Raw genomic sequence first — 25,824 nt, forward strand, 5'->3', positions numbered from 1 at the left:
GAATGAAGAAACCAGTGCAAAATAAATGGCCAATGTTTTAGAGGGCAGCTCATCTCACCCTTGAGGACTAGCCACATGAAGAACAATGTGTCTCTTACAAATACTTGCTCATATAAAAAACATTGTTGGTGGGATTGCTGACTGGTACAACCATTCTGGAAATCAGTCTGGAGGTTCCTCAGAAAATTGGACATTGCAATACCTGAGGACCCAGCTATACCTCTCTTGGGCATATACCCAGAAGATGCCCCAGCATATAACAAAGACACATGCTCCACTATGTTCATAGCAGCCTTATTTATAATAGCCAGAAGCTGGAAAGAACCCAGATGACCTTCAACAGAGGAATGGATACAGAAAATGTGGTACATCTAAACAATGGAATATTACTCAGCTATCAAAAACAATGAGTTCATGAAATTCATAGACAAATGGAGGGAACTGGAAAATATCATCCTGAGTGAGGTAACCCAATCACAGTAAAACACACATGGTATGCACTCATTGATAAGTGGATATTAGCCCGAATGCTCGAATTACCCTAGATGCACAGAACACATGAAACTCAAGAAGGATGACCAAAATGGGAATGCTTCACTCCTTCTTTAAAAGGGGAACAAAAATACCCTTGGCAGGGTTTAAAACAGAGGCAGATGGAACACCCATTCAGAGCCTGCCCCACATGTGGCCCATACATATACAGTCACCAAACTAGATAAGGTGGATGAAGCAAAGAAATGCAGGCCGACAGGAACCGGATGTAGATCTCTCCTGAGAGACATAGCCAGAATATGGCAAATACATAGCGAATGCCAGCAGCAGACCACTGAACTGAGAACAGGACCCCTGTTGAAGGAATCAGAGAAAGAACTGAAAGAGCTTGAAGGGGCTTGAGACCCCATATGAACAACAATGCCAAGCAACCAGAGCTTCCAAGGACTAAGCCACTACCCAAAGACTATACTTGGACTGACCCTGGGCTCCAACTGCATAGGTAGCAATGAATAGCCTAGTAAGGGCACCAGTGGAAGGGGAAGCCCTTGGTCCTGTCAAGACTGAACCCCCAGTGAATGTGATTTTTGGGGGGAGGGAGGTAATGGGGGGAGGATGGGGAGGGGAACACCCATATAGAAGAGGATGTGGAGGGGTTAGGGGGATGTTGGCCCGGAAACCAGGAAAGGGAATAATAATTGAAATGTAAATAAGAAATACCCAATTTAATAAAGATGGAGGAAAAAATGAAAAAATAAAGACCTTTAATCTCAATGCAGTATATCCAATTGTATTTAGATATATTTAACAAGAACTGTTCACTGTATACTAAATTGATTATAGTATGACTATAATAAATAAGCATGACTTTTATATTTTGTTTGAAAAATATTAAAAAAAAACATGGTTGTGGAGGATATCTTATTCTCAAGGTAAAGAGAAACACTTGTTGGTAATTAACTGGATAATTCTCCAAAAATAGAATAAAACTTCCTGCTTCTATAACTTCAAATAAACTTCAAATAAAGTCTTTCATTGATCTATTAGTATTTATGTTTATGGGGCAAAGAGAGGTGTGTCAGTTCTCAATTATGACAGAGAGGATTCGATTACAGATATGTAGCCTGCTCACTACCTTAAACATTTAGAATTCATGATAATGATGATACATATGGTATATAATTGTAAATTATTTTACCTCACTTGTCCACAGAACATGAGAACTTGCTCCTACTGTGAAATGACACTGCATATAATTTTGCTTTTGTATTTTAACACAGTCTTTCTGTGTGGTTCAAGCTGGCCTAGAACTCACTATATATAGTAAATTCTATTGAAAAAAAAAGAAAGAAAAGAAAAGAAAAACAAGCTGGCTTTTTGCTCGTGATCCTGCTGCTTCAAACTGCTAAGCCCTGGCCTGTAGGCATGCATAATTATGCCTGCTTTGCATATATTTCAATCAAAATAATTCCATCTTCCTTTTGAAAAGTTTTTTACACATTTAAAATTCAAATTTATTTACTTATTTACTTATTGGCTTTCCTTTTCTTAACTTGGCAACTTCAGCCATGTGATTTGGACTTCGGGGCTAAGAATACTAAAAGGGGTTATGCTCTGCATCAAAGGGAAGCCACTGAGGCCAAGCACATGTCAGGACTGTGCCTGCTTAGAAGCCCAGAGAGGCTGCTGTGTGACCTGTGATGAGGAATTCTACATTGTGTTGGAGACCCAAGATATAGAGGATGCCAGAGCCATGTGATACTTACCAAGGAACGCTAGAGTCTGGTGTGGAAACAGTTCAAGAGAGAGGAAGTTTGTTGCATCCCACACGCCTAAAAGACTTTGCAGATCTGAAGAACACTTAGACAACAGATATGAAGGTGCAGAACTCAGACTTCTGCCTGCTGCTTTTCAGTCTTGCATTGGGTGTGTATTTCCTCACTAGTCTCCTTTTCCTCCTCTTTAGAATGATAATGTGTTCAGCACTATTATGCATTGGAAGGATGTGATCTGTCTTTTGGTTTTGGTTTGATAGGAGGCAATAATTAAGAGAGAGCCAGGAGTCTCAGAAGAAAGCTTGAAGTTTAAGCTTTTTTAAAAAATGTTCAGAATGTGATAGACTATGGTGAATTTTGAAGTTGGACTGAATTCATTTTGGCATTATGATATGGCTACAAGGCCTTGGATATGTGACACATTGGATTGGAATGATCCCCCATAAGCTCATACATTTGAAGGTGTGACACTTATTTGAAAAGATTGGAAGGGTTGAAAGACTTGACCCTGTTGAAGGAAATGTGTCACTGGGAAAGGGGGGGTGCTTTGAGATTATAAAATTGCATGACAGACCCAATGTCTCTTTCTCTGCCTAGAGATCAGGATGCACAACCATCAGCTAATTCTCCAGCATCATTCCTGCCTGCACACTGCCGTGCTCCCTGGCACCATGATAATGAAATAACCTCTGAAACTGTAAGCCAGCACCAATTAAATGTTTCTTTATTAGAGTTGCTTTGGTCATGGTGTCTCTTCACAGCAACAGAACATTAACTAGGCAAAATAATTCAAACAATTTGAGAAGGATAGGTTGTATTGTAATCCACCTAGAAGTGTAAAGTATATGCTACTTAAGAGTCTCATCATATCAAATACATCCTGTTTCTTTTATTTTGGGAAATGTTTGACTGTATATGAATGTATGGATACCACAGTGATGTAGATATAAATTACAGTGGTAAAATCATCTATACTGTTCTTTAGCCTCTCTAAATGAATCTATTATTCACTTTAGAATCACCACTCTAAAGATAAAAGTATGTGCTGTTTTCCCAGAAAATTTGAGGTAATAAATAGTACTAAATAAAACCCATTTGATGACTAAAAGAGACGAGAGTATCTGGGCCATAAATTAGAGACAAGATCAAATGATGCTCCCAAGCCAGTATCATAGTTTGTCTGCTAAGGTGAAACATCAATGGGAGGCAGGCAGACCTAGTAAAATGTTGTGAACAGGGTCAGTATGTTAAGAGGCAATGTCAAAAATACAGTAATTAGCCATCATTATCATTGAAACGGATGCCAAATTATACAATTTCACACCAGTGACGAATGGTTCAGGCGATATGCACAGAGAGAACTGATTTCAGTAGAGAGAGAGAGAGAGGAAATGTGATAAAGAGCATGTATTTCAATGAACCTAGTTCTGAGCCAACATGTTTTGGACATGCACTCTAACATGCTTGTGGAAACAAAGGGTCACACATTACAGCTAATTGAACAAACTTGCTTGATATGGCTGAGAAGGCCAAGACCTCATACTTTAACGAATCAATAGATTTGTGGCCAGTCACGGGCCTTACTTTCATGAACGAACAGAGCTCCTTGAAGAATGACAGCTGACAGTTGATGGAAAGCTTTTCTTTGGGATGCTATGACATCAATTATCTATGTGTAGATTGCTGTGTATATGCAGGTGGGGCAGGCACAAGATAAGGCAAGAGCTGTGATTGGGCAGTAAAGAAGAAAGGCGGGCTGAGAATTTTAGAGACGGGATAATATGGAGAGGGAGAAGGAAGAAAGATGGAGGAAGAGAAGGGCGACCCAGATCTGAGTAGCTTGAAATAGCTACAGGTAGCTATAAGGTATCATATGAGGGGTAAAATATTATAGGACAATTTGTCCAATCTAAGTAGGAAGCTGATATCAATTGGATCTGAATTCTTTGGGCATTTTGTGGGGTGAGAATTTACTGATATAAATCTGATTGATAAGTTACAAGCCTCTAGAGTTTTGATTTTTACTGGATTACAGGGATTTGTGACAGCTAACTGCAAGATGGGCAGCCGCTGCATGGGGCTAGCCATGGAGGCACTGAGACCATTGGGGCCAGAGAGTAGCCAGTGTTAGCATAGGACAGTGATCCGTTCTTCTTATTATTTAACACAACAGGTGGTGCCCAATGTGGGAGGCAAGAATCCACTAGAAATTTAAGATTAGCAGCCTGAGAGTTAGAGTTTTATTTTCTAAGTGAGAGAAAGGTGGTGCTGGGAAGAGTCACATGGACCCAAGCACTGAAACCTTGAAACAAAGAGACATAGGGGGAGTCTTTGCTCACAGGCTCTGAGGTCCCCTTCTGTGAAAACAACCAGAAGGCTGCTCTGAGCCACCTAGAGTTGCCTTCCTTAGCAGAATGGAAGCTGCCTGCTTCCTTAGCAGATATTGATTGGAGTATGACTTAATTCAAAGGCTGGTTTGTTTGCTTTTAGAATAGATTTATATGCCGGAATCACATGGGGAATTCCACCCGTGGTTCAGAACTAAGATAGAAAGCATAGAAGTCTGTATGTAGCTCCAGGTAGAGATCATAACTGATAGATGGTATGCATATTATAGTCTACAGGAAACTCATATTCTCTAACATGGGCTCTGTGGGAATTTTAGGTTCATATCCTGGCATGACAAATTAGAAAGGCCTAAGAATAGAATAGGATCATACAGTATTTTAGTTTACTTCATTTGTTTTGGATTGTTTTAATTTTCAAAATGAGCACAATTTTGAGTTTTTTGATTATATTATTCCTCTGGAAGAAAGGTCACACAAAAGGTTTTTCTGGTTACTGGCTCAAGGATATGCTATTTTGGGAGAAAGATTTTGTCTTTGCATTTTTAGAAAAAGAGATTAGGCTCTGGACATCTTCCAGAGCCATATGAATCAGATTTGATAGAGGGAGACCACCCTGAAAACTAGATTCCAGAGAACCCAACAAAACATATCTTGATGATACTAAATTTTTGTTTTTAGATCTATATCACAGAATGTACAATTTTGGTAACTCTCATCTTCAGATGTGCTGAACTGATGTGCTTGAACTCCTGATCTCAGGGACTTTCAGCCAGATCCAGTCAAGACAGACATCAAAGACTACAACAATCATTGGGTGGCCTTCTTAAGGCCAAACAGTTTCCCCATTTTCCCTCCCCTCCCACTCAAAGATATCTCAATGCCCATGTACAGTTTGAAGACGTTATGAAGAGTCATCGACCCAGTTCCCTGGACTTTGGGAGGCTGGAGGTAATTATTCTAAGGTTGCCTTTCTGGAGAATTTAGAAATGGTCATAATTTAACCAGGAGGAATTAGGTAGGATTAATTGTGCTCTCTCATTTGGTAGAAATTCTTATAATTGTTACTAAGTTGAAGTTATAATTTCTCACATTGGTACAGAATTTGTTTTGATGCAGAATCGGGGTTTTTCATTGGCATAAATGTCCTCTATTGTTACCAGATTTTTAGAAGTACAAGGCTTGGACCCAGTCCTTCTATTAATGCCATTAAATACTGTTAGGAGATGATTAAACAATACAAATTAAGGGCCAGACAGCAAATTCTTGGTTCTGAGTTAATTGCTACATATTTTATGTAGAAACAGCTGAGAGTAGTTAACAGACAACAGTCCGATTACTTTACATAGTTTTCAAAAAAAGTCAGAAATCCAAAGAATGTGACATTCAATGTTATTTATCATTTGTTGAGACATATCTGCTCCTAACAGCTTCCCTTTCGTGGATTCAAAAGAGAAATGGAGCATCTCCCTCCAGGTGAGGTTATATACATTGTGGCAAGGTAGCCACTGGGCAGAAATTGCCTATTCTACAGATCTGTACTGTTCATGAGAAGGCACAAGTTACAGGATAGGACAGCTTAGTTCTTCCAAGACAGAATAAGCTAGTTCTTAATAATTCCTGTCTCAAGAGGTCTGTCAGATGATTCTGAGCCAGAAGGCTCAGTACTGATGCTCCAACATGTTGCTAACAGGGGAGGGACTATGTAGGTAGAACTTGTCTCAGTTCTAGAATCTGTGTTAGGCTTCCTTTGTTTTCAGCTAATATGTGTCACTCTCGGATTTCTGACGGAGTTGAAGGATAATTATAGTCTCAGAGCCTACCTAGGCTAGTTAACACTAAGAAAACATATTTAATTATATAGTTTTCAGATAGTAATATACAAGCTAGCCAGGATATAACACATAGATTTTAAACCTTTCCTAAGTTAGGGTAGATAACAGAGTATTCTATTTAATTGGAAAAAAAATGATGGACTGGGTATTAGGTGTATTTTGGATTTTATAAATTACAGAATGATAATGGTTATGCTCAATTTATATCTGAGAGAAAAAAGCCTTTTAATTGGACAAAAAAAGAGGGAAACATAGATTGCTATATACAGGCGGGGCAGGCACAAGATAAGATAATAGCCTGTTATTGGGCAGTAAAAAAGAAAGGCAGGCTGAAAAGTTTAGAGATGGGACAGAGAGTATGGAGAGGGAAAAGGAAGGAAGATGGATGAAGAAAAGGCCGACCCAGATCTGTGTGGCTTTAACTAGCCACAGGTAGCTATGAATATCATAGAAGGGATGGATTGTTACAAGACAGTTTGTCCAATCTAAGTGGGCAGTTCATATCAATATCAGTAGCCTCTGAGTTCTTTGTTTGGGCATTTTGTGGGTTGAGAATTTATTGATATAAATCTGATTGATAAATTACAAGCCTCTAGAGTTTTGATTTTACTGGGTTACAGGGATTTGTGACAGCTAACTGATGTGGGCGGCTACTGCATTGGGCTAGCCATGGAGGCAGGAAGACCACTGGAGCCAGAGAGTAGCCAGCATTAGCATGGGATGGTGATCTGTTTTTTATTATTTAATGCGACATCTATACACCTTTTTAATGTTTGAGAATTTATTTATAACTTTGAGAGAAATGGGAATGGGTATGTAAACCATAAAGTTCACTAGATTTATAATACCAGATAAAGACCCTCTACCTAGGAATAAAATTTCCATATATGTAAGACAGATTGAAAAATAAGGTATATGAGAATATATACATATATACATGTATAATATATATGCATATACAAATATACACACATACATATATATAAATACGTAAACACATACATATATATGTACCAAAGAGTGTGTGTGTGCGCGTGTGTGTGTGTGCGCGTGTGTGTGCGTGTGTGTGTGTGCGCGTGTGTGTGTGCGCGTGTGTGTGTGCGTGTGTGTGCGCGTGTGTGTGCGTGTGCATGTGTGTGTGTGCGTGTGTGTGTGTGTGTGTGTGCGTGTGTGTGTGTGTGTGTGTGTGTGTTCTGTAAAGGAATTGTGGCCGACATAAAGACTGCACAGGCTCCTTGAATGTCTGACTTTTTAAGATGTAGCAAAAGGTGAAGTGTGACCTGGGGGCATTTCGTGGTATGGAGGATTCCTTACTTCACAGGAATAAGGAACTGGATTTGGATTTTCAGAACCCATATAAAAAACTAATCACAGCCACACATTTGTCAGTAACAATGCACTGGCAGTAGGTAGGGAAGAGGCAAGAGACTCACTTGACAAATTTGATGAGAGACCCTTACTCAAAAGAACAAGTTTGAGAATGGCAAAGGAGGACACCTGGCATTCACTTCTGGCCTCTGCACACACAGGTACGTATACCATGCACATATACACCACATGCATACATCATGAACACTTCACAAGAAATACACCCCAAAACACGGTAACTTTGTGACATAGGGTAAAGAAAAAACCCATAGCCTTTTAAATTTGTGACAAAGGATGAAATAAATAACATAGTTTTTTTTAACTTTACCATTACTGAAAGTTTAATACCAGTGACTCCTCATACTGTGACAATTCAATGACATGTGTCCATATTGTGAGCTCTGACTATCTTTAAAGGTATGACAAGTCACTTGCCATATAATCCTGACAGTGCCTCATGATAATGCCAATGCCTCTCACTAGCTCTAGAATAAGCAACGAGAAGCCTATTGCATTAACGCATCCTAACTAGACCAGATCGAGATCATAGGTTCACTAGCACAAGGTTAAAATATGAAATATTTTAGGACCATGACTTCCCTATCCTTCTTCTTAGTTCTAAGACTTCATAAGCAGATGACTCTCTTATAGCTCTATTGACCTGATAGTTTGAAGTCAAAATTAAAACCAACCGTTTTTCATTTTTATACATATATATTCATTTATCTTGTTATTCTGAGACAGGGACTAAATGAGCCCAAGCTAGCCTCATATTCTGGATCCTGTCTCACCTTCCTGATTTCTGCTGTTTCAGGTGCATGCCACCAAGCTCAACCTTTTTTGCTTCCAAGTGACACACTGAGAAAAGCTTAAGGTCAACATAAGGACAAAACTCTGCAAAAACACATTATATATATATATATATATATATATATATATATATATATATAAATGAAAGTCAGGTATGATGGCGCATGCCAATAATCTTAATACTCAAGAGAGGCTGAAGGAAGAAAATTGCCACCAGTGTGAGGTCAACCTAAGTTACCCATTCAGTCCCAGGCTAGCTAGGCTACAGAGTGAGACCCCATTTGACAAAAACCCAAAACAAACAAACAAGACAAGCAAATAAAAATGGAGACTTAGACATTCAAAGGATAAAGAATTTGGAAACAAAGAGTCCCTGCGTATTTTAAATAAAATCTTTAAAGGTAAATATCCCAAACTTATAGAATGATATATAGTATATAATTTGAATGGTGGTATAAAATTTGATGTTAACTAACCTGACAGGCTATAAGACAAGAGAATAAGTCATTCAATTTTTGGAGATTTTTAAGTGGATGGGAGAAAACAGCATAAAGACTATTTCTTTGCTTCCCATGGGTAAGAGCAATGTCAACTGGAGATACTATAGGTTTGATAAATCCTAGAATCATAATATTTATGATTAAGGGAGATTTTGTCCAAATTATTCTATTTCATAAACAGTAAGTAATCTAATAAAAATGTTTCACAAGATAGAAGTCAAAATGTATGCTATTCCATTTCTACCTTTGAATCAAATCATAAGAAAGCAGAGTCACTTATTCAAAGAGAGTCCATGTATGAGAGAGAGCTACCTGATGCCACATGGCAGTAGGAGACTAGGATGAGCCCTCCCAACATTGCTTGAAGCACTTGAATGAGCACCATAGGACTTGGACATCTTGTTTCTCCTACTCCAGTTTCTGACCTGATTTCAAGAAGTTGGCTTGCATACACTGCACCTGGAGCTCTTCAAAGCATTGTCAGGTTGGGCCTCTAAAGACAGAAACTCTACAGTGTTCTGGCTTGCTTTGTGTGGTGGTTTTCGTCTCAAGTCAAGGGACAGGTTGTTTCCTTTTCTGGCTACAGAGGGCTGAGGTTGGGTTTTCTCGCCTATGGAAAGGTAATTTTAGTGAGTACACCTCCCTGGGAAAGGGAGGAGAGGATGATGTGGCCTGGATGATTATTAGCGAGAACTGAAGAAGAACAAACCAAAATTTGGTCCATTCTACCACAGCATGAGTTACGTCCTACCTCACCTCCAGCCTGTAGGTAATGTAGAGTGCCCCTACTTTGCTGTCACACTTTAGCAGTCAGACTCCTCACACCTTCTTCCTCTCTCTCCTGTTGGTTAATGAACACTAATGAGCAGCCGTGGTTGTTTTATTGGAAGGCTAATGGTGCTGTTTGTCCAGCACAGTGCCTCTGTTCCTTCCAAGACCATACCCTGAGGGTGCTTCTTGCTTATTATTATCTCCACAAGTGGAGGGCAGGACAAGACGCTCAGTTGTGCCACTTCTCACATTTCCAAGAAAAAGCTTACATAAGCAATGCCATTCTAGAGCCTTTTAGCCCATCATAATGGTCTTTGTTCATAATGCCTCACATGCTGAATTATCTTATTAAGAACCAGAAACCTTTCTGCAAATGACTTACTCTTGAATGTGCTTTTCAGCCATCTTAAAGGGTAACTAGCTACTCAAATGTAATTCATGATCTTTCCCCAGCACACTCATTGCTATTTATTATTTTTAATGGATATATTTCTCCTCTTTCTCTAAGGATGGGCTTTACAATCTATTGCTTTTTCTTAGCTAATGGGTATACTGAAGGTAGTGCCCAAAATCTTTCTTCTCCAAATTTCCCACCCACTCCTCTCTCCTCAGTTCCCACTCCATCATTTCCTCTTCAACTAAACTCTGTAGTCTCCACATCATCCATAAATTACTCGAAAGTCAATTGGTTCTTTCAGGACTAACTATGTAGTACTGTTGAGTTACTGAGTTATGTATGACTGAGTTTGGGGCTCTGAACTCTCATTGTTTTCTCACTTTTCTCCCCACCCCTTATTCTCTTTGTGTGATTTATTTCTTGATTTCAAATTCTTGCATTTTTCCAGAACTAATCCTCACTGACTCACTGTCATTGTGCTTTTGTTCCCTATACTATGTCATCGCCTCTGTAACATGCACAACATAACACAAATAATATGGATACTTTTCTATTTACACTTCAAAGACTTCATATGTCCATACTATACAATGGTGCATGATTCACTTCCAGTTGTTTTAACAGAGTCATTGAACCCAGGATACCTTCCACATCTAAATTTAATAAATTGAATTCTAGACTCCATATTTATTAGAAGTCACTCTTTGGGAAGCACAAAGTCTCCAGTGTTGCAGTAGATTACATGAACCATAGCAAAAGTCATCAATTATGACTGCTCATCCAGTTAAATATGTTATATAGTGACTGTTTAGGATAGTTTGAAAGAAATAATTTAATATTTCAAAATGCATGACCAAGTAATAGCAGCCATTTTTTAGAAGGTCTAACACACCCATCCCATGCCTTCACTCTATGAATAGGTAACATGAGGGTCTCTCTGGGAATATACAAAACAAAACGAATCTTTGTAATAGAGAAACATCAGTGTACATGTTAGTGTATGGGAACACAGATGTTTACTATGGAATATTTTCCTTCATGAAAATGGCTAATCCTTGAGGTATCAATTTAAGTCGAAGTCATCTACTTAGACATACCAGTTAATAGAAGCAGATGATACATTTCAGAATATATTTCAGTTTATAAACTAATATCTTAAAAGTATCTACATTTCCAATTATTCAAAGTAAAAAACGTGGTAAGCGAACTTTCTATTTACAAGTCATTTTCCTTAAACTCTGCTTGGTGAAAGTAAAGATGAACCCGATAACTTTACTGAGTAGTGTTTTTTTTTCACTTCAAATACATTATTTCACTATTACTTTTAAACTTTCTTTGTATATCTCCATTAAACACATTAAACAAAAGAATTTTTTTTCCTTCTGTGTCTTCGCTTTTAATTTTTGAGTCATGGTTTGAAGTGGCCCAGTCTACCCTTGAACTCACCATGTAAGAGAGGATGGCATTTGAAGTTCTGATCTTCCTGCCTCCCCTCCCAAATTCTGGGAATACAGGTGAATCCCAGCCAACATGGTCAGTTTAGGTAGCGCTGTGGATTGAACCCAAGGTCCTGTGTATGTGAAACTGTGCCTTGGTCTCATAAGGTCATTCTCAAACAAGTAATAGCAAAGCTAAACACTGCCTTCCCCGACTCAGTTTGTCACTGGACTCATGGAAAATCCCAGACTAACTGGAAGCCTTGCTTCTTTTATACAACTTCAACTGTTAAAGGACTCTGCATACATGTGCGCGCGCGCACACACACACACACACACACACACACACACACACACACACACACACACACCAAATACCTTCTCATGATAATGCCTCTTTCCGGAGAACATCCTCAATTCAATTAAAGGTAGATTGAATTAGTGATGAAAACTCATCTCTCTTTGGCTTAGTACATGGCATATTATTATTGTAGTGGTCTTTTGATATAGTGTCTCCTTCTGTAACCCCAACCCTCCTGGAACTCACTATGTAAATCACACTGTCTTCAAAGGTGCAGCAGTCCTCTTGATTCTACCCACTGAAAGCTGTTATTACAAACAGGAACTATCATATCTAGCTCACATAGGAGACTTTAAAATACTTCTGGACCTCCAGCATTCCTAGTACCATAATTCACCACTTCTATTCAATCCTACATCCTTCCCTTCATCATAGTTTAATGGCTGAAGGTTAGTGAAGGTCACTCTCCGGCCCACATTTTGTTCTCAGTCATCTATCACAGACTGTTCCCCAAGGACACAGCAAGAAAATTAGAGAAGAATTAGTTCTTCTGTCTCCCTTAGTGCAAGCTTGACCATGTCCTAACACATTAGCTAATGCCTGGAAAAGGAGTCACATTTTCTTCACTAATAGCTGAGATCCTTTAGAGCATATTCTTGTGGGTTTTCTCTTTATTTCTCTTCCCAGTGTAAGGAGAACAACACAATAGTAAAAGATGCTAGCACAGGAGCAACTGTAATAAAACAAAAACAGAAGCTAACACACCAATCCCCAAAGAGACCCCAGGTTCTAGGGAATACCAAAGAGCAAGATGACCTATGGGAGACTCCACTGATCCTCAACTTTCTAATATGTGAAAAAAACAGGAACTATTGGAGATCAAATGTCACTTACAACTGAATGAAAGTTCTAAATGACATTATAATCACTCTAAGAAGAAATATGTGTACTCATGTAAGTAAGTGTTACTTAAAATACCAAAATATAAAATGTAGCATGTTAAGCTGTGGCCTATCTTTAGGAACAACAACAAAATAATCCTGAAAATAATGTTTTCACAGAATGTTTTAAGGCTGCATAAATGCTTTTGATGCAATATTAAACAGAAAGATTTAAACCTCATCAGAAAGATGCATACTCTCTTGGTTTCATTTTTCTTGCTGTGATAAAATACCCAACAGAATCAACTTAAGAAAGAATTATAAACAAACCAACTACCTACTAGGTAGTTGCTAAAGACATTAACTTTCTGGAACTTCTTCCTAAACAGATAAATTTTCTATAAAAGCATAGTTAATTCTTTTATTTTAATTTCAGCTGTTTTAGGCATAAGGTTACTCTAAAAGTACCCACACTCATATATATTTCATTCTATCATTCTACAAGAACACTTCAAGAAATACACTTACCACTTTTGAAGACAAGTTAGAGCCTGTATTTTTTTTGCCTAACTCTAGGCAAATGCTAGAGATTGCACTACTAATTTTAATCTGTACAAACAATAACAGGTATTAAGTTACAAGACACTAGATTTTAAAATGATTCACTGGCAACATCATTAGGCAATAAGAACCATTTTTTTACTTATTTAGTCCTAAAAATAGCATTTTAAATATAAGAACCAAGCAAAAGTTTACAGATTTAGTTCAACCACAAATAATATTACTTACTCATTATTTAATAGTATGTTTTTATAGAACTGTGAGAAGCATGCTGGGATTCATTTGTTAGGTGGTGGAATCTGAGACTCACTGCAGAAATGCTGAATGACCCTACAAGTTCTAAGGGACTGGGAAAAATGAATGAGTCATATTACCCATTTGTTAAAAGTATTAAAATTTGCATTGTGCATTGTGTCTTTCCTATAACTTGCAAAATTAACCTACAAAATTATCATTCCCTAGAAGGACTCTTTAAATAAAGGAAAATTACTATATGACATTTATAAACTATAATTAAAACTAAAACCCCATTCTTGAATAGGTATATCATTTGTGTGTTCTTGACTCTGGGGGAAATTGAGAGTTTCCCTCTATCCATATCTGTTCAATACAATATTGGAGTCTACGCAAGAGCAGAAAAATGGCTAACAGAGATCAAGGGTATTCAAACAGGAAAGGAAGAACTCAAAGTACATTTATTTGTATGTGATATGATTCTGTAGCCTTCTTCTATACAAACAATAGACTGAAGAGGAAACGAGGAAGCAATGCCTTTTACAATAGCCTAAAAAAAAAAACAAAATAAAAGAACAACCTTGTAATAACTCCAACCAAGAATGTGAAAAATTGGTATTATAAAAATTTTAAGACATTAAAAGGAAAAAGATGAAGACCAGAAAATGAAAGGATGGGAAGGATTAATGTAAAAATGACTGTCCTATCAAGAGCAATCTATGAATTTATCATAATCCATTCAATATTCCAACCCAGTTCTTCACAGATATTAAAAGTATTTTCAACTTTATATTAAAACACATACAAACACGCATACACACACAAACAAAATACACACACACACACACACACAAAGAATAGCAAAAAAATCTGAAAAGAAAAAGAAGTGTGAGAGGTATTGCCATCCCAGATATCAAAATGTATTTCAGAGCTATACTGATAAAACCTGTGTGGTACAGTATTGGCATAAAAAGACATGTTGATTCAATGAACTGAAGACATGTATGTCTACCTACATATATTGATATTTGACAAAGATGTCAAAATTACATAGTGCTCAAAGGATAACATCTTAAACAAATGGTATGGACCAAACTGGATGGTTGCATATAGAAGAATGAAAATCATTCTATATCTATCACACTGTACAAAATTCAACTCATCCCTTGACTTGAAACATTTCCAGGAAGGGCATTGAATATAAATGACTGTCATTTTCCAAAGTATATAAACTAAGCACTCCTGAAATTCTTTAAGGTCTCCGTTCAACAGTATGCTTGTGTGAGCACAGGTTAGAAAGTAAAAAATAACTTTTGTGCCTCTTGTTTTAGAATTTATTAATTTTGCAATGCCACGATTACAGTATTTCTCCATTAAGATTAGTCCTGTGAAGGCTCGTTTCTCCAGCATAGAGGAATGCCAGGGCATTGAGGTGGGAGTGGGTGGGTGGGAGTGGGAGCATCCTCACAGAAGCAGGGGAAGGGGAGAGAGGGTCTGAGAGAGGAGAGTAAGGGAATAACATTTCAAATGTAAATACACAAAACAGCCAATACAAAGAAAAATGATATGATTTAATTTCAAAAAATAAAAAAAGTTTTAAAGCTCAAAAAAAAAGAAAATTAAAATTATCGCTGTTGCAATCAACGAGCTAAAATTAAAATGGAAACAAACAAAAACTAAGACTGTCACTCTAAGGGTTAATTCTAACTGTTCCGTCATTGCGCTCTGATTTCAACAAAGCCAATGTCTCAATGGTGACAATAGACATCTTGACTTTTTTGTATTTTCCTGGGATTTTTGAGGTCAGAAAGGAGAATAAAAACTTGTGACTAACAGCGGGGCTATGAGGAAACACATGTACATTCATGTTCCTGGTATGTTAAATCCACTGATATTAATGGTTTAAGATGGGTGAAAATCAGATGTCTTTTTAGTATACCCTGAACCACACCACTAAAGACTGATTGGAATTCTCCTCATACAGACTACACATTTGCAACAAGGTCACCATGATGGTCACCGGTTCATACTGGTATCCCCATCAACATGAAATATATTGGTCAAGTTGTGCTCATCAGGAAAAGCTATCATAGAATAAGTTCTTTTTCTAGTCTAAAACAAAGAATCAAAAGCAATTTCTGATTGAAGCAATAGAATAATCTTGTTAATCTTGGAGGATTTTCCCCCTCAAAGACAAATATTTATTTCTCCCCGTGTCATTTCATATGAAGAAGTAGACACTATTATTAGTTTCAAAGAATTATTAAAGTATTAAGAGTAGCAGGTAAAGCTCCTCTAATGAGCAATTTTGTTTACGGTGTATGATTCAGGGATAGATGGCCCAGCTGTCAATAACAATGGCTGCTCATCAAGAGGAGCCAAGTTTGATTTCCAGGACCCACCTAGTAGCATGAAGTTTCTAGGGAATTAAAATGACAGTTCTGAGATCCATATGAACCATGCATGTAGATGTTTCACTGATATACATGTGGACAAAACACACGCATACCCTCATTCAAAAAGTAAGAAAGGTAAAACATGTTAGAATTCATAAACTTAATGGATTGTGAGGTTTTTTGAATTATTTTTCCCATTACTTGATTTATTTAGTCACTTTACATCTTGATCTCAGTCCCCTCCCAATACCCTTCTCACATGCCCCTGATCCCAACCCCCACCCCTTCTAAGAAGAGGAAGGTCCTCCCTGAGTCTCAACCTACCCTGGCATCTCAAGTCACTATACCACTAGGCACATCCTCTCCCACTGAGGCCAGACAAAGCAGAGCAGTTAGTGGAACAGGATACACAGACAGGCAACAGAGTCGGAGTAAACCCCTGGGCTCTGATTTTGGAGTTTTTGGTAGAAATACAGCTGTGACTGACCCCCTAAAAGTTCCGAGAAAGATTGACTACTGTGCTGCTATCTCAGACCTGCAGCAGATACACTTATGGCAGTTTGAAAGCTCCAAGAAATGATAATCACAATGGATCTTAACGATGAAAAGGATGTGTCTATGCCTTACTCCATAAAGGATCCCAGGATTGGTGGAAAGTGGACTAAATAAACTGAGAAAAAAAGAGATTGCCACAGAGCTACCACACCAGACACACCCAGCTGATGCTTAGTAAAAGAATGAATGGATTTTAGAAACTCAAATGATAAACATGAATGTGTGCATACTACGAGCCAGGAGAGGTAATGTACCTATCAACTGATTGCCTCTTCATCCAGACACAAAGCATATCTTAAACACTTACTGTATGCTTTCTGCTTAAAGTATTTTGATGTCCAGAATGAGAGACCTACACAAACAAAATCAAATACAGTAAAAAAAAAGTTTAACTTCAAGTCCTTTGAGAACAGTCTGGTTGGTTTTACTAAATAAATATAACCGAAGGTAGAAATAGTGTGAAAGCCTTTGTCATTTAGTTAACACCTGAACAATCATGAAGGATAATGAAGATATAGTGAGAGTTTTTAATTTTTTTAATAAAAATATATGATGTGCTAAAATCTAATGGTAAATGATAACAACCTTAGTGAATAGAACCAAAGAAAAGCCTCAAGCCTTGGGTTTGCAAAGCTAATTGCACCTGTACTTAACCATACCTCAAGATGAAATCACCCTGCACAACTTGGGGGTAGCTACTGCTATAAAGACTGAAAGAATTTCCCCATGGTGCAATTCTTCTCTGTCCCCTTTTCCTCCCTGCTTTTGTCCCTATGAGCCCATGGTTATGAATTCTTCCAGGGCCGAGGCATTCTCTACCACTGGGTTTAAAGTCTGGTTCCTCATTAGAGTAACCAGAACTTTTACAAAGGATTTCCACTTGGGCCATTCCCCAAGGTTTCTGATTCAATTGGTCCAGGGTAGGAGCCCCTGAGCCTCCAACAGTGACTGGGCCTTTTAAAATGACGTTAGGAAGATCAGTCTGCAGGAAACCATTCTGGTCTGCTATGGCAAATGCAGTTTTCAGGAGGAAATTAAACAGACATCAAAAAGAAAGAATTAATGCCATGGAGTTCGAAACCGACTCAGAACTTCAAGACTTTCATATCCACATATGAAAAAAATGTTCAAGATGATTTTGCAAATTCCAGCCCCGTTTTGTAAAATGAATATTGCCTAAAGATCCAAGTGATATTTTATGCGATCAGTAATGAAGATTAGTGACAATTAGGGCATTGAACATCATTCTAGGGACAGCCAAGAAATCGATTGGAGAAAGGCAAAATTAATCCCCAACTTTTTAAGTCCAGGAAGCCAGCAAATGTTATATAAGTACCATTTATTGAAAAGTAGCCAGGGACACTGTTAAGAGGCAGCAGTGTCGTTAGAAACCCATGTTCCCTTCCAGCAACACCAACTACAGGTTATCCAAATAACACAGCAGGGCATATACAGATTGGAAATAGAAGATGAGGTGATTTCGAATGGGGTTGTGCATTCATATCTGGCTTCATGTAGCTAAGTGCTTTAAATCAAATGACTAGGGTGAGCATGCCCTGCAGGGACTTGGGGAATATGTAGAATCTCTTTAAAAGGCTGTAAGACAGAACTGAAGGGACCACTTGCATATGCAATAGAATAACATCTAGAAAACAAATTGATGGGAAATGGCTGGCCAAGCAAATGTAATACCAGCAAACAATGGCAAATGAATAGCAAGAGGAAAGAGTGATGAAGGAAGGGGTTGGGATTTCTTTCACGCATCCTGTGTCCAGTGTTCAATTTCAGCAATGTCCTGTGCACAATAAACGTGTGCCCTTCTTGGGAGCTGAGGAACTCAGATCAGAGACTACAGCACCTGAGTGTAGAGGTGAATTGAGAACTGGCAGTGTGAAAAGGTTTCACATCATCTACGGTCCTCTCCACCAAACTCGGGTGCCTCAGGATGGAGGACAAATGCCCTCTAACACCTAGGAGTAGATAAGAAAATAAGCATTACAGACTTTGCCTTGGACCTAAGCCCCAGTAATAATCATACCCAGGGTTCAGGTCAATGCTGTCACAGTGAGCTCCCGATCCAACCAGATCCCAGGGTTCCAAGGCTCCGGATTTCCTGGGGTGCCTAGCTTCTGGGCTCATCCCAATTCCAAGCTGATCTTCAGCAATACTGAGGATGTCAACTAGTCCCAGCATGATATGAGCTCTTCAGGAGCAATGCAATTTTACCCAGTCTTCTTTGATGAAGAATTTAAGCCCAACTCAGGGGCTTGGCAACAGGCCCACCTAACACCTACAAACCTAAAGAAGTTAGATGAGAAGGTCAGCCCCTTAGTACAGAAAAGAAGAAATGATGCACTATAAAGGAAAATAAGGCAGTGTGACATCAGTTGCCTCACTGCTTACCAATTGTAGGTGGTAAGGCATAAGCAGAAATATCATTTGGAAGTAGAGAAGAGAGTGGATATTAGTTTTTTTAATTACCCCTGCTCCATTTCTAGGTAAGGCTTTTGGACTTAGGCTTGGGGTTAGCTCCTTTTAATGCAGACTTTAGGTTCACACTCATGGATCCAAGACATAGATTTACACTCAGGTACTAAGGACCCAAGATACATATTTATACCCAGGAAACAAATCAATAAACCTACCACCACTGGGGGCTGCAAGTAACAAGCCAAACCCTGCAGAGCAGGTGGTCAGCTCTCTGTTTGTTGGCCCATGCACTGCTTCATCCTGTCCAAGGACTGTGGCAGTCCATTTTCAGAGTGGAAGTAACGTGTGGGTAGAACCCCAACAAGGAAGACAAAAGTTTCAAAAGAATTCAGTCAGGGAATCTAAGCAGCAAGGCAACAAATACCAAAGAGGTTAATTTAAAAATTAAAATTTTCTTAAGACAAAAACGCAAACACAAAATATACTTAAGCTGTAGCCTGCAGCAAAAGTAGTTCCAAGGAAAGCAACAAACACGCACAAACAAAGGAGAAATGTCCCAAATTAGACAACTTGATGTATTCAGCAAACAGAGAAACAGAAATACGCTATTCCCTAAAGCTAGCAAATGGAAGCAAATAATAAATGGTAGTGCAGAAATTAAAAATATAGAGACTAAGAAAGGGATAAGGTAAATCAGGGTGGGTATGTGCTTCACATGTAATGCCAGCCTTCCTTATAATGAGACAGGAGTAGCTGCACAAGTTCAAAGCCATATTGGGCTACGCAGAAAGTATTCTATCAATCATAAAGCTAATAATATTTTTTAATAAATTAGAAGCAAAATCAATAGACCTTAACTGGATTAGAAAAAAGAAAGGTTCACACTGATTGCAAATGAGTGAGGATACACTGCAACTGATAGTACAGAAGTATAAGAAGAGATATCTGGGCAAGGAGGAGTGACTGCGTAATGATGAACTGGACAGTACAGAAAAGTCAAGTAAATTTTAAAACCAAATTCAATATGGTAGCCATAAAAAAGAGATAATTTGAACAAATCGATAATGACTCCAAGCAACCATTGCAATAAGAGGAAGAACGTGAGTAGATGTCTGAAAGACCTAAGAATGATCACACATATATGAAAATTATTTAATGTCATGTCATCATCCATCAATGCCAATAAAATGAAGACCACAAGTGGAAATTACTTCACATAAGCTAGGGTGGTTAACATCAATGAGATATATTCATTGGCAAGTAGGTGGAAAATCAGCATTTCATATATACCCACAGTGCCAGATAAAACATATACAGCCATATGGAGGACAGTGCAGATATTTCTGAGTAAATTCCATCGGTGCCAATGCTGTCCTGTCTACATATTGCTTCAGTACATAAACACTTAAAGAAGACTTAGTAATTAAGAGAGGTTACAATTGATATCATGTAGCTTCACAGAGCAGGAACAGAGCTGAGACCAGAGTGTAGAGAAGGCAGGTCAGAACTCAGGAAGCTCAGGACCCACTCTGACACTGAAGACCTGCCATCCCTGTGCCTTTTGTCTGCCCACAGAAAACATTCGTGTTTTCCTTTATTCCTCATAATGTTGGAAGACACATAAAACATTTGGATACATAGTATAACGATATTTAGACATAACAGATTGAAATGAGCAGCCAAGACTGGTAGGCAAGGCCACCGATTGCTTCAGAGGCCCTGAATTCAGATGGGGAGGGGAAGGGCAATGGAGAGGATCCTTTGACATTACATTTTAACACCATCTAAGAGCAAGGTAATAAACTTTGGACAATGCAAAAACTATTTCCTTTTGGATATATTAATAGATAATCTAAAATTCTTCTGCAATCCTTTACTACGGAAAGAACTCAAGGGAGAAATGTTAAGGTTGTCCCTTTGGTTGAGATTAGTGGCTATGGGACAGTGCCAGCTTTAATGAGATGTTATTTTTTTTCTCCCTTAAGAGTACAGCAAGGGGAAGCCACATGGAGAGATGTGAAAAAAAACTCTTCCCAAACTTTATGCCAAGAGGAGCCTTGGACTGTTTTATTTGGCAATTTTAGGCCTGATATAAATATCATCTTTGTTGAAAAGACTAATATTTCTAAAAGTTCTAAAGATTAGATTTTGAGATCTGACTCTATTCTACCTTTGTGAACTTTTTTCCTCCTCAAAATTATATCAGCTTCCCTGCATCCCTTTTCTAGTTCTTGAATGGGGTAGAGTTTTTGTTTTGTTTATCTGACTATTTCAAAAAAAAATGCCACAATTGAAACTCTCAGCAAATGAAGCTACAAGAGAAAACAGCAAAGAGAATCTTTGGATCTACTATTTGACAAAGGTTAATTTCTGTCATATGTAAAGAACTCAAAACTTAACTACAAAACACAAAATTAATGCAAGAAATTAGCAAATGAACTGGCCTGACACTTCTCACAGGAACTACTAATGACTAAACGCATGACAAAGTGTTTAGCATCCTTAGTCATCAGGGAAATGCAAATCAAAGCTATATTGAGATTCCACTTCACCTAGTCATAATAATCACTATGAAGAAAACAAGTGTTAGCAAGGATATGTGTGGAAAGATAACCATAGATTGGATGTCGCATAATGTAAGTGAATATGCTATTAAGAGCAATATATATATATATATATATATATATATATATATATATATATATATTTGTATACATATGTTAGTGTGTGTGCATGTGTGTGGGTGTACATAACCTTGAGGTTATATGTATACATATGTTTGTGTGTGTGTGTGTGTATGTGTGAGTGTGTGTGTGAGTGTGGGGGGGGCAGCTATCAATGGACAAAATAATAATGTGATAAGATATGGTACATGTGTATGCATATTCACGTGGACAGTAGAGTATGATTCTCCAGCTTAAAAAAGGCCAAAATAATGTTGTTTTCAGGAACGTAGATAATACTGGAGAATATCATGCTGAGTGAAATGAGCCAGACTCTGACATTTATTTCATGTTCTATGCATATGTGAGATATAGATTGTTTTTTAAAGGATGTATAATTCTAGAAGGAAGAACAAGGAAAACAAGAGAAAAACTGGAGGGTAGGAAGAAGAAACAAAGGTCTAAGTCAGTTGGATTTGATTAAATGACATTATATATGGGTATGAAAATAAAACAAAACATAGTTTTATTAAATTTATATATATATATAAATCATTTGAATATTTTATTTTTGATATTATAACTTATTTACAACATTTCTTGCTTCCCTTTCCACCTTTCAAGCCCTCACATATAATTTACCTGCTTTCCTCTAAATGTATAGTGTAGGAGGAATGAGTCAGCCACCCCTGAGTGGCAGCTCATAGTGGTCCATATGTGCACAACAGTAGTTTCTGTGCCTCCTAATCCCAGAAGCCTGCCTGACACCCAGAGACAAATGGTGACAAAGCATGTGACCATAACAACCAATCAGATGGTGCCAACTACATGGACCTAGCAGTCATGGGCCAATGGGGCCTGGGTGGAGAATATAAAGATTTGCCCTTTATTTTATAATCCCTATATTAAATGAGTTTGCTTTTACGACTTGCCCAACTCCTGAAGTCTCTGTTGTTGACTCTGTGCCTTCCTACCCACCCCACCCTCCAAAGGTCAGGGTCACAGGCAATGGTATGGCCTCTTTATATACTAGTTGCTATTGCATACACAACTATACATATATATTGTATATACAACTATACTTACATATTCCAAAAATATCTGTTCAGTCCATATAATGTCATTTTATTGATATTTTCAGAACTGACTGTTTGTCACTGGACAACCAATTGCCAATACCAGATACAAAGCCCTTTTAGGGTTGTTGGTGGTCTAAGGGAGTCCTGAAATATACAGCCTATTGCTGTAGCCTTTGGTTATCCACTAGAGGAAGATAGTAAATCCCTATTGCTGAAGATGCCATGTACTTCAGAAACAGAACCCAGAGACCCCTGAACTGGAACTGACCTGAATGCCCTCTTCCTAAGGAAGCTTTCATGGTAGAAGGTACCATGAAAGCTTCCAAAGTAGTCAGGCAGTCAACAGTCCTACCTAGCTATAAAACCTATGAACCACAACAATACTCAGTATGTTATGAAAACCCTACGGGTGCAGTAGTGGCCCGCATGTCTTGGTGGTAGCAAACAGCTCCCTAATTTGACGTAATGCCTGCACAAGAAGAGGAAGCCCATAACTAGTTCTGGAAGCCTAACTCAGTGCTAAAGAAGTCAGGTTCTTGGAGGAGAATTTACAATTACTAAGTTAATAAAACCAGCATAAACCCTAACAGCAATCTTTAAAAGTATCATTATACCAGTAAATAAATGTAGTTTTCACCCCTCATATTGGAAACATCTCTTTGCGACAGAAGGAGACCACCAGAGAAAATCACCACCAGTCAAAACACAGAGCTGTAGCCACATCTACAAAACACACACACACCTAGGGCTCGGGGAATACTGCAGAAGAGCGGTAGAAAACTGCAAGAGCTAGAGAGACAGTTGAGTTTGTTGTGAGCCTGTGTCTTCTAAGAATGTAAAAAAAAAAATCTACATCCTTAAAGTCACCAACATGACTTCTCAAACACAAGCTGAACAAGGACAACAGTGGCCATTGAGAGAAAAGCCCATGAAACCCCAACCTCTGGGCAACTGAGACAAGCTGTTGTTTTCCCCAGGGAAGATGCTAATATTTTTTAAAAAGAAGCCTCTTTCTGCAAATGTATGACCATGATACATACTCAATAACATAAAATAATTATATTTTAGGTAAATAATAGGTAGCTTCCCCTTCCTAATTTCATGCAAGAGCCTTGCGGCTCAATTTATCACAAATGTCATATTAATCACCATATTTCAAGCCTCCACAATATTGGTTCCTGGAAATTATACCATTCTCTCTCTCTCTCTCTCTCTCTCTCTCTCTCTCTCTCTCTCTCTCTCTCTCTCCTCTCCCTCTCTCCCTCCCTCCCTCCCTCTCTCACTCTCCTCTTCTCTCTCCTCTCTCTCTCTCTGACAAATCATTACAAAGCTTCCTTATAGAAAAGGCATGAAATCAGATTCTGGTTATTAGTGGGTTGGAGAGAAAAAGAGCCCACGGCAACATGAGAGATGACATGTTTTCATTCAAAGTCCTGTCTTCGTTTCTTCTTATTTTTTTCAGCTATTGGAAGTATATGTGATCACACATCCTGGCGGCGTGAATGTGTAAAATACCTGGGAGGTGAAGACGAGAGACTATTCACAAAAGCATGTATCCCTTTCAATCAGTTGTTTGATGGTTGAGCATGGGGCAGCCACTCTTCTTTGGGGACATGACTACTTGCAGGCAGCCCATTTCTAATTCATACACATATGTGATTTGGATTCCGTGGGTTATTTTTAAAATGAGCATGAAGCTAAAAGAGTAATGTGTCGAGGGTAGTGGGAATTGGAGAGAGTGGGAGTTAGATATGATTAAGGTTCAATATAAGCATGTATCCAAGATTTGAATAAGACAACATTAAAAAAGGACAAAATACCTTTCTATTTCCATAACTTATAGCTTGGGGAAGACAATGATGACAGAGATCATCACAGTGCCGTTTCTCTCTCATCCTTCCCTTGATGTCACCCTCCCTCCTTCCCTCTGTCATTCACTCCCTCCTCCTCTCTCTCTCACACAACCCTCTATTTCCTCATTTGTAAAATCAGACCTTGGGTGACTTCCAAGATGCCATTCCTCCTCTCAAATTTTGTTTCTGTGAAAAAATTGTGGCTGAAAGGGGAGTTTTGAAAGTTAATAGAAGTGTAAGAAATATGGTAATCAAAATCATGTCACTCAACATCACTCTTACTTGGAGAAGGGAACCAGTCTTCCTGACTCATCATGGAAGCAATTCTCCTTCAGTGAAAACACACAGAGAGAAACCACATTTGTAGGTGAAATGATCGTTTGAGGTGAAGTAAGTGAGACAGTCATAGTTCAGGTATCTGAGGATTGACACACCCAAATGGATAAGAACAGAAGTGACAAAGGAAACATAACCAGACCATTTCACTATTCACCATCCCCTAAGTTAACATACAATAATCAGCCCCCCAAAAATACTGTCTATATACAATGAGCTCTATATTCTTCTAATAAGTGAAGCTATTTCATTGAATAAGAGAATTTTTTATCCTCCATGGAATTTGCTTTTCAGTTAGGGGGACAAGAATATTGCAGAAATGAATGAAAAATATATGTGAATTTCAGGTTCAGGTAGCTATACAATGCTCCAAAAACTCTTGATGCAGGATAATGTTATGAATCTATTGAGAGAAGGGCACATACCGAAGCTGGTAAATGATACCTTTAAAGAGTACAGAAGGCAATGATATAAAAGATAGCTGAAAAGAGGAAGTTATTTGCTAACTTAGTAGGTGAGATTTTGGCTTCCACTGTATTTCTCATTGGTCTTTGGCAGGAAATTGTGGCTGGAGAAATGGGTAATTACAAGGCCATTTAAAATGTATGGCAGCCAGGTGCTATGGTCTAGATGTTTATATCCTCCAAAAAGTCTTCTGCCGAAATCTATGATGGACTTCACTTCCTTACATCACAAGCCAGAATAAACTGCTTTTATAAGTTGTTTTTGTCAGGATCCCCACCCCACCCAGGAATGAAAAAGTTAAGTACTAAACTCAAATAACTAGTGAGTGATCACTAAGAATA

The 25,824-nt window shown here is 38.2% G+C and overlaps 1 protein-coding gene across 6 annotated transcripts in view; it reads right to left on the bottom strand.

Moving 5' to 3' along the window:
• Ctnna3 (catenin alpha 3) overlaps positions 1–25,824 on the bottom strand; it is a 1,585,684-nt gene that overhangs the window by 586,840 nt on the left and 973,020 nt on the right. The gene's annotated exons all lie outside the window — the stretch shown is intronic.

This window comes from Rattus norvegicus, chromosome 20, assembly GCF_036323735.1.
Source record: "Rattus norvegicus strain BN/NHsdMcwi chromosome 20, GRCr8, whole genome shotgun sequence".
Taxonomy (NCBI): Eukaryota; Metazoa; Chordata; class Mammalia; order Rodentia; family Muridae; genus Rattus; species Rattus norvegicus.